The sequence below is a fragment of the Salvia splendens genome, chromosome 13 (assembly GCF_004379255.2).
Source record: "Salvia splendens isolate huo1 chromosome 13, SspV2, whole genome shotgun sequence".
Classification (NCBI taxonomy): Eukaryota; Viridiplantae; Streptophyta; class Magnoliopsida; order Lamiales; family Lamiaceae; genus Salvia; species Salvia splendens.
In genome coordinates, this window is record NC_056044.1 from 3827525 (window position 1) to 3837174 (window position 9650).

Sequence of the window (9650 nt, forward strand, 5' to 3'; positions counted from 1 at the left end):
TTGTTTCTGACCAACACCCAATTCTTTCAGCAACCCATGAAGCCAAATTGCCTCCTTCACAGCTTCAGTAATGGCCATGTACTCTGCCTCTGTCGTAGACAAAGCTACCGTTGACTGCAAGGTAGACTTCCAACTAATTGCCGCACTCGCTAAAGTGAACAAATAGCCCGTAGTAGATCTTCGCTTATCCAAATCACCAGCATAGTCGGAATCACAATATCCAACTGCAAAATGACCAAGTGATTTATCCTGCTCAAACAACAAACCAATATCTACAGTATCTTTGATATACCGCAGAATCCATTTCACAGCTTGCCAATGACCCTTTCCTGGATCATGCATGTATCTGCTCACAGTACCAACGGCCTGTGAAATGTCTGGTCTTGTACACACCATTGCATACATCAAGCTTCCAACTGCGTTAGCATAGGGAACCTTCGCCATATATTCTCGCTCATCTTCCGTATTTGGAGATAACTGAGAACTAAGTTTCAAATGAGGAGCAAGTGGGGTACTTACAGGTTTGGAATCATCATTTATACCAAAACGTTGTATTACTTTGGTCAAATACTGCTTCTGTGTCAGCCAAAGCTTGCCTCCTTCTCTATCCCTTGTAATCTCCATACCGAGAATCTTCTTGGCTTCCCCCAAATCCTTCATCTCGAACTCTTTACTCAACTGAGCCTTCAATCTGTCAATTTCAACTTGGCTCTTTGATGCTATCAGCATATCATCAACGTATAAGAGTAGGTAGATGTAGGAACCATCTTGAAGTCTGCGCAAATACACACAGTGGTCGTATTTGCTTCTTGTGTACATCTGATCCTTCATAAACTTGTCAAACCGTTTGTACCACTGTCTTGAAGACTGCTTCAATCCGTACAACGATTTGTTCAACTTGCAAACCCAATTTTCTTTACCAGCAACCTTGAATCCCTCCGGTTGGGTCATATAGATTTCCCCCTTCAGATCACCGTGTAAAAACGCGGTCTTCACATCAAGTTGAGCTAGCTCCAAATTCAACTGCGCTACCAAAGCCAACAAAATTCTAATGGAGGAATGTTTAACAACAGGAGAAAATACCTCATTGTAATTAATTCCCTCCTTCTGGGCGTAGCCTTTAGCTACCAATCTTGCTTTGTAGCGAACATCATTTCTGTCAGGAAATCCCTCTTTTTTTGCAAAAACCCATTTACATCCAATTACCTTCCTGCCTTTCGGCAATGGCATCAGCTTCCATGTCTTGTTATTCTGAAGAGATTGCATCTCTTCTTCCAAAGCACCTTTCCAACCATCGCTTTCTGAACTTTCAATAGCTTTCGAAAAGATACATGGAACATCATCAACTGGAAGCGCATATGCTACCCTATCCGCAAATCGAGCAGGTTTCTTATTTTCCCGCCTCGTTCGCCTAACTGCAATTGGCTCTGATTGCTGCGAAGGTTCTTGGGGTGGAACCTCTTCATCATCTGACTCTTCTTCTTCCGTAGGAGAGTCATTTGTGGTGTTCGTAGTTGGGATCACAACTGTTTCTTCGAACTCCACCTGCTTCGGTGTATACTCCACCTGCTGCGAAGTATCACTACTATTTGGATTTACCTTATTCAACATGGAAGATTCATCAAAGGTAACATCCCTACTTACAATCGTCTTCTTTGACTCCAAACACCATAACCGATATCCTTTAACACCAGCACTGAAACCCAAAAACAAAGCCTTCTTTGCACGTGGATCCAATTTTGACTCAGTCACATGATAGTATGCAATAGAACCAAAAATACGCAAAGAATCATAATCAGTTGCAGGTTTACCGGACCATACCTCTAAAGGAGTCTTGCCATCAATGGCAGAACATGGCAAACGATTGACAATGTGTTGAGCGTATGTGATGGCCTCAGCCCAAAATTTTCTGTCTAGCCCAGCATTAGACAGCATACAACGAATTTTCTCCACTAGTGTTCGATTCATACGCTCTGACACTCCATTCTGCTGTGGTGTATTTCTCACTGTGAAGTGCCGAACTATGCCATACTCTTGGCATACATCTTGGAAAGGATCACTCTTGTATTCTCCACCGTTGTCAGATCGGAGAACCTTGATCTTCCTCCCCATCTGATTTTCAACTTGAGCTTTCCATTTCAGAAAAATCCCAAGGACTTCATTTTTGCTCTTCATAGTGTACACCCAAACTCTCCTGGAAAAATCATCAACAAAAGTGACAAAATAGTGTCTACCTCCAAGTGACGGAGTCTTGACAGGTCCCCACACATCTGAGTGCACGTAATCCAGAATTCCCTTCGTATTATGGATTGCAGTGCCAAATTTCACTCTTTGATGTTTTCCCAGAACACAATGCTCGCAAAACTCTAATTTGCAAGACTTCGTACCTTTCAATAATCCTTGCTTGGCGAGAATTTGCAATGATCTCTTACCAGCATGTCCCAATCGCATATGCCAAAGCTTCGTCGCCTCTACATCCTTCTTGTTACTCGAAGTTGCAGTTGCTACTGTCCCAACAACTGTACTACCTTGGTAGTAATACAAATTGTTCTTCCTCACACCTTTCAGCATCTCCAATGCTCCTGAAGTTGCTTTAAGAATTCCATCTCGCATCATCACAACTAGGCCTTTAGATTCTAAGGCCCCCAATGAGATGAGATTCTTCTTCAACTAGGGCACGTACCGCACATCCTTCAAAATTCTAGTGGATCCATCCTGATTCCGTAGCTTGATTGAGCCTATCCCGGCTGTCTTACATGGACTGTCATTCCCCATGTAAACAAGTCCGCCATTGAGTTCTTCGAAATCAAAGAACCACTCCCTGATGGGACACATATGATAGGTGCAACCTGAATCCAATATCCACTCGTCTGGATGCGATGTTGAAGGTGAAACCGTCAAAGAACAATCTGACTCCGCATCATTTTTGCATTCAGCAACGTTTGCATCTTGCGGAGCCTTTTCTTTCTTCTTCAACTTTGGGCAGTCTTTCTTCCAATGTCCTTTCTCATAATAGAAAGCACACTCATCTTTGGCTACTCGTCTTTTCGATTTGGACCTTCCTTTTCTCTCCTTTGATCGGCCTTGTTGACGACCTCTTGCCACTAATGCTTCATCTGTAACTGCTTTGCCTTTCATTTTATCTGCCTTTCGCAATTCATGACTATACAAAGCAGAACATACAGTATCTAAAGACACATTCTCTTTACCGTGGAGTAATGTGGTCTCCAGATGTTCAAATTCATCAGGTAGAGACGACAACAATATCAATGCCAGATCCTCATCCTCAAATTTCACATCTAAATTTAGCAGGTCTGCTACTAATTGGTTAAACAAAGTAATGTGTTCATTCATAGTGGTACCTGATCGGTATTCAAATCGGAACAACCTTTTCTTCATAAGGAGCTTATTCTGACCACTCTTCTTCAGAAATTTGTCCTCCAGTGTCTTCCACAATCTATGTGCAGAAGTCTCATTCTTGACAACATACTTCTGCTCCCTGGATAGACACGACCGAATTGTTCCACAAGCTAACCGATACTCCAATCTTTATCATCTATATCTTCTGGTTTCTTTTCTTCAATGGCAATGTCAAGACCTTGCTGGAAAAGAGAGTCTAGAACCTCCCTCTGCCACATACCAAAATGGCCAGTACCGTCAAATATCTCCACCGTCAATTTCATATTTGACAGTGGAAACCTCGACCACGATGACGAAGAACTAGCCTTGTTTTCTTGATCATTACCCGCCATTACAGACTCAAAATAAAGTATTCAATATTACAAACAAATAGAACCAAGGACGAACGTTGGCTCTGATACCACTTGTTGAGAAAACCGGGTAATTTTCTCTCAAATAGTGAAATGAACCGATTCAGTAATTTCAGAGTTAACCCAATGGGGTCTACTCGATAAAATTACTTCTCCAAATAAATTCTTTGGAAAGACTGGTGAGGACACTGTCCCTCTTAAATACCAGATTCCTAACAGAATTTATCAGTCGGTGTATTTATCATAATATAAAAACACCCAAAAGAACCGTACAAAACACTACTACCAAACCCGCAAATAATATTGAATATAATATCCCAACAGAAAATAAAGCCAGAAATAAATGCGGAACAAAATAAATAATAATGAAAGAACACACCCGAAACTTTGATAACGGAGTTCGGCCAAATTGCCTACGTCTCCGAGCACCCTCTGCAGAGCCCGCTTATATATAGACGGAGAAGAGAATACAAATTTGAGATACTTTACAAATGAGGGAGGAATGCTCCTTTTATAGGCAGCCACTCCCCCCAATGTTTCAATACCCACCGATGTGGGATATACAATTTGTTAAAATTTGACAAACTTCAATAGTCCGGAGTTCGACGGAGTGCAAGATATGGAGTGGGAGTGGACTGCCGTGCCGGCGGTCGAGGCTGTTCAACCGATGGAATGGAGTCCGGTGCACGCCGATTAAATGGCGGCGCAGGCGGCAGCACCTGGTCAGAACCATTAATTATATGTCAAACTTGTCCGTACCTTGTTTCTTTTGTGCTTGCACTTATTTCAAGGTTACTGGCCTGTTCAAGTTGGGTTAAATCTTTTGTGCAATTGGATTTCTTGTTTTTCCTTTTAGAATTACCCATGATTGATTTCGAAATACTCCTATGAATTTGTTATATCTTTCATGATTGATTTCGAAATACTCCTATAAATTTGTTCCCGGCCCATATATATATATATAAAAAGAAGTGATCTTATTTCGTATAATTAATTATTAGTTCAAACTCGGATAATAGAAAAATGTCTCGCACACACACCCACACACCCACACACGAGAGAGACAGATAGAGAGATGGGAGAAATAGAATGGACAAGAAATCTTCCATGTAAAAAAACTGCATTCATCCACCATCATCTTGATGCTTACACAGTTTCTAATCCATAGTTTCTTCGGAACAAAGTTGATGATAATTTAAATAATCAATCTCATTTAACCGTATACAACACAAAATCTGCTCTGGCATCTCTTCAGCTTTGTTACCCTGTCAAGTTATAGTAGAAAACGTGTGTATTAATATATCTGGACAAAAGAGAATATTAAGAGAGACGGCAAGACGTATGTGATAACTCATCGTCCGAAAAGTATCACCCGAAATACATGTACTTGCCTGAATTGTCAGTCCAAAATCCAAGACACACAGCTTTAGCCTTATCAAAAATCTCTCGAACCCTTTTCTAGAAATGTATCTGAATCTATGCATGTCCAAGTCAATTTCAAAATAATTTGTTTCCTGCAATGGAGGAGGCAAAGAACCTTATGAGAATCAGACACTAACTCATAGGCTCATGGTATACAAATAACAATAAGTTAAAAGGATTGATACTATTTCTTCGAAAAGAATTAAGTAAACATAAGCATGAAAAACTTGAAAGGGTACTTAGAACCCTATTTGATAGTAGATATCAGAATGAAACATTACCAAATAAAAGTCATGTTGAGGACATGAAAGTACAGGTTTCTCGTTGTAGGCATGCATGAGCTTCCTCTCTGCTGCACTCAGAGGAAGGTCATCCACGTTTGCTTCTCGACCCAATATCTTCAACCTTTCTCTGAAGGGTATGCTTGTTTCAGAACGAAAACTATTGACCTTTTCAACTTCGTCATCAATCAACCTCTGTGGTTGGATAAGCATTTACAATAAAGATGTAGCTAAAAGTGAATAGAGGAACATGTAAGCTGCCTAATACTGTATTTTGAAATAGAAAAGATCAAGCAGCAAAAAGTACTGCAGTTCAAATACAGAAAAGAGTCTTATCATAATAGTTTATATCTTATCGGGTCAAAACTCAAAAGTGGATTATATTAAACATTAAACAGCAAAGTTCAATATTAAAATTAACTTATCTAATATTCTCTACAACATGGGTTGGAAGGTCCATTGCAAAGCTTTCAGACAGCTTAAAATACAAAACGAAGTTTATTCCTTCCCCATCTGTTTCACCCTGAAAATATGTTGCCGGATATAATGGTATCTGCACCAACAGAAAAAATCCAGGTGTCATATAGGACATGCACAACTGATCGATCAAGCATACAAATACTTATAATCAATGCAGTACTTGAACAATTACAACGAGCATCGATGGGAGTTTCCCATAAGAATTGACAGAAGGAAGCTCCACAAATCTAGCAATGTGATGAATTTTCCTCTGAGAAAAGAACACATCAAGACCGAAAGGATAATATGCAGCGCAGTTGGGAGCCGAATCCTTCTTCTTATCTCTGCCAGACGAAACCAAGACCAAACCAAAAGAATAAGATTTGCTAGATGTAGGATATGTACATTGTTTTATATGAATTGACTAACCATGAATGCTTAGAGACGTACCCAAAATAATTCACTCCCCTGACTCTAAAAGTCCCTGGCTCGACATCCGACCAACTATCTGACACTCTCTTCCCCAAGGGGCAGAAAGGCACTTGGGAACCAGCAATAAGTCTTTGCAGTAAACTATGTATTAATAAACTATATCAGGATACATATGTTGGGGGGTGTATGTGCATGTGAGTGTAGGTGATTGACATAAGGACTAAATTCAAAGTCTGCAGCAAATAGTTTGCAAAGAAAACGAAACACATCCATGGACAAGAAGCCATAAGGAAATTAGGATTATTTGTAAGATTAAGAGTTTGTTGTACCAATCAAAAATCGAATAGTTAATCACTACTTACATAAAGCCGCTGCAGGATGTCCGTCCTTCCACTTGAAGGGTAGTTTCAAGGAAGCTTTTTTTTCTCGGACTATTAGCTACTTCTCTTTTCATCGGTGTGAACAGTTGAAGCTAAACAAGGCAAACAATTATTTGGAAGAAGTCCACAATTGTCCAATACACTAATCACCTCCAGCAGTTTCCCCAGCCGATGAGGAAATTACATCAACGAGGTGTGTTTCCACTCTGCAGCTCACCAGATTTCAGTTTCAAGTCAGAAGCACTCGGATGGACCGAGCTTCTAGATGATCCGCTGACAGAATTGCGCGCTGAGCTTCCATTACACGACCCCTCATGATGATCAAGAGACGAAACGTGCTGTACGTTCACATCACAGTTTACTTGACTTGTATCTCGGGGAGAAGCAAAGCTCGCCGAGGATGGTCCTTCCAAACCACTTAGAGAGGGCACATCTGCAATTTTCACTTGTAATTAGTTAACTACCACTCTTTCTTACTTGCAACAAGCAAGAATGAGTATTTAGAAAAGCAACATGCAAGACTTCTGCAAACCATCAGGGATGCTTTGGAAATCTTCATCACTTCCTGTCAATGCCAGCAGTGAAGGCAAGTAAGTCGACTCTGAAAAATAGTAGTTTTCTAGTTCTGATCTTATAAATCTCTTCACCTGCCTAAGCATTATCAAACTAAGCTGCGATTGTCACCAAAGCCTATTATACAACATGAGTTTACATATATAAAAACCAATAATGCTCCTAATGATCTACCTGATAAATTTAACGTATAATCACGTATCCAGTTGCTGGAATACAATCACGAGTTACACCATAAATACACTCATTAGCCAGCTAAAGCATCCCAACTTAAACCATCTTTAGCATCATAATCCCATTGTGAGTTCTAATTCTGCTTCTCGTTTACTAAACCAGACAAAAAAATAATCAATCTTGATCGAGTTCAATCAGCTTAAATTAACAAAAATCCGTATTATCAATCTTGGAATTCCCACTTGTACTCTTTTCTTGTACAACAAAGCAATAACTAAAATTGCTGAGCTATAATCACCAAAACCTCGCTTAGCCAGCTACATTGTCAGCTACAAACCAAAATCCCAAAATAAAGAGGAATTGTACCATCACTCACACGTTCAATGATATATTTTCACACTCTAGCATCACAAAACATCAAAACTTTCACTCATCACTCATTAATTGAACCTCGCAACACGAGCATGCATTAAACACAAACAGAGAGAGAGAGAGAGAGAGAGAGATGAAATCATTGAAAGGCAAATTATTGGGGGAACGATCAGAAGGCAGAGATGGAAGCTTTTCCGATGATCGATCGGAAAGATAATTAGAAGCCGCCTTTTCTTCAAAAACCTTCTGCGCTTCCTGCTCATCTTCTTCCTCGAACTGCCTGATTTACATCCGACGCAATTATCCGGCCGGGAAACACACGCCACCATCACCCCAAAACCAGAGATCCAATACAAAATACCGAAAAATTACACCCCTTTTTCAGAGCTATTTCACAATGACGAGACCATGAGAAATTAATTGATCGCACGCGATCATTTATTTTAATCATCATATTTTATTAATTATTGGTATATTTTAATTAAACTAAAATAAATTAATGGGACAAAAATAAATAAAATAAAATGAAGTAAAAAAATAAATTGGAAATAGATATTTTATATAAATAAATTCAGAAAAATTAAAAAAAAATTACACTGCCAGGTTCGCCACGCTGGCCGGCCGGCGGTCTGCAGTGGTCCGCCGCGCCGGTGACCCCCACCACCCCTTCCACGCCGCATTTGCACGGCTTACTCAAAATTAAAAGTATATAAAATTTATAGATCACAATAATATAAAGTAAAAAAAAATAGCTTTCCATATTTTCTTATAGATTATTTTTAATAATGTTGAAAATTAAATGAAATACAGTGCTTAGCTATATTTGATTTGATTACACGGTCAGCCCATCAATAGCTTCAATTACTAATCAATTAACAATCAATAATTTCATTAATTAAAATCAATTAACAGTAGACCATTAATTAACCCTATTAGTTAAAAATAATTGATTATGATCCAATCAAGAAATGAAAAATATAGATAATTAATTCTAGAATTGCATGTACTCACTCTACCCCACCGCCCATCGGCCTCTATCTATCTCCACACATCATCTCAAGCACTTTAGTCATCCTTTATCGACATCATCTTCTCCGTTATGCTAGTTTACCCCCATCTGTAGGTATAAGAACTTCTATTAATAATCAACTATGGAGGCTACATTGCAACTTCAAGAAATATTTGCATTTGTGAATGCAAACACAATTTTATGGTTATATTGGTGAAATTAGTGATCAGCAAGAGTTCATCATGACTATAAAAATTCAAAAAAATACTCACTAATTTCAAAACACACTAATTTTAAAAATTCACAAAAATACTCCCTAAATAAAGTGCAATGACAACATATTTCTAGTGGCAATTTCGAGTGCCAAGCCAATTTTGTTGTTGTGACTATTGTAGACACCCTCGGTGCTTATTTACATACTAGGACTACTATAGGCAATAATTTGTTTTCAAACAACAATAACATGACTTATTTACATGTTGTACTACTATATGCAACAATTTATTTTCAAACAACAATAACAACAATTTATTTTCAAACAACAATAACATGAATCACATAATGACTAGGGCTGGCAATTTTCGACACGACACGATAATCCGACACGAATCCGCACGAAATTATTGGGTTGGGGTCAAGTCTTATTGGGTGCATGTCCTTATCGGGTTGACCCATTAAGAACCCGATAATTTCGGGTTGGGTTAGGGTTGGATGCGGGTCGGATACGGATAACCCATTAAAAAATATTATTATTATTATTATTATTTTTAAAAATATA

General features: G+C 38.9%; 1 pseudogene; it reads right to left on the reverse strand.

The window, feature by feature from the left end:
- Positions 1-4873: 4873 nt before the first annotated feature.
- On the reverse strand, positions 4874-8533 carry LOC121762782 (annotated as a pseudogene).
- Positions 8534-9650: the final 1117 nt, after the last annotated feature.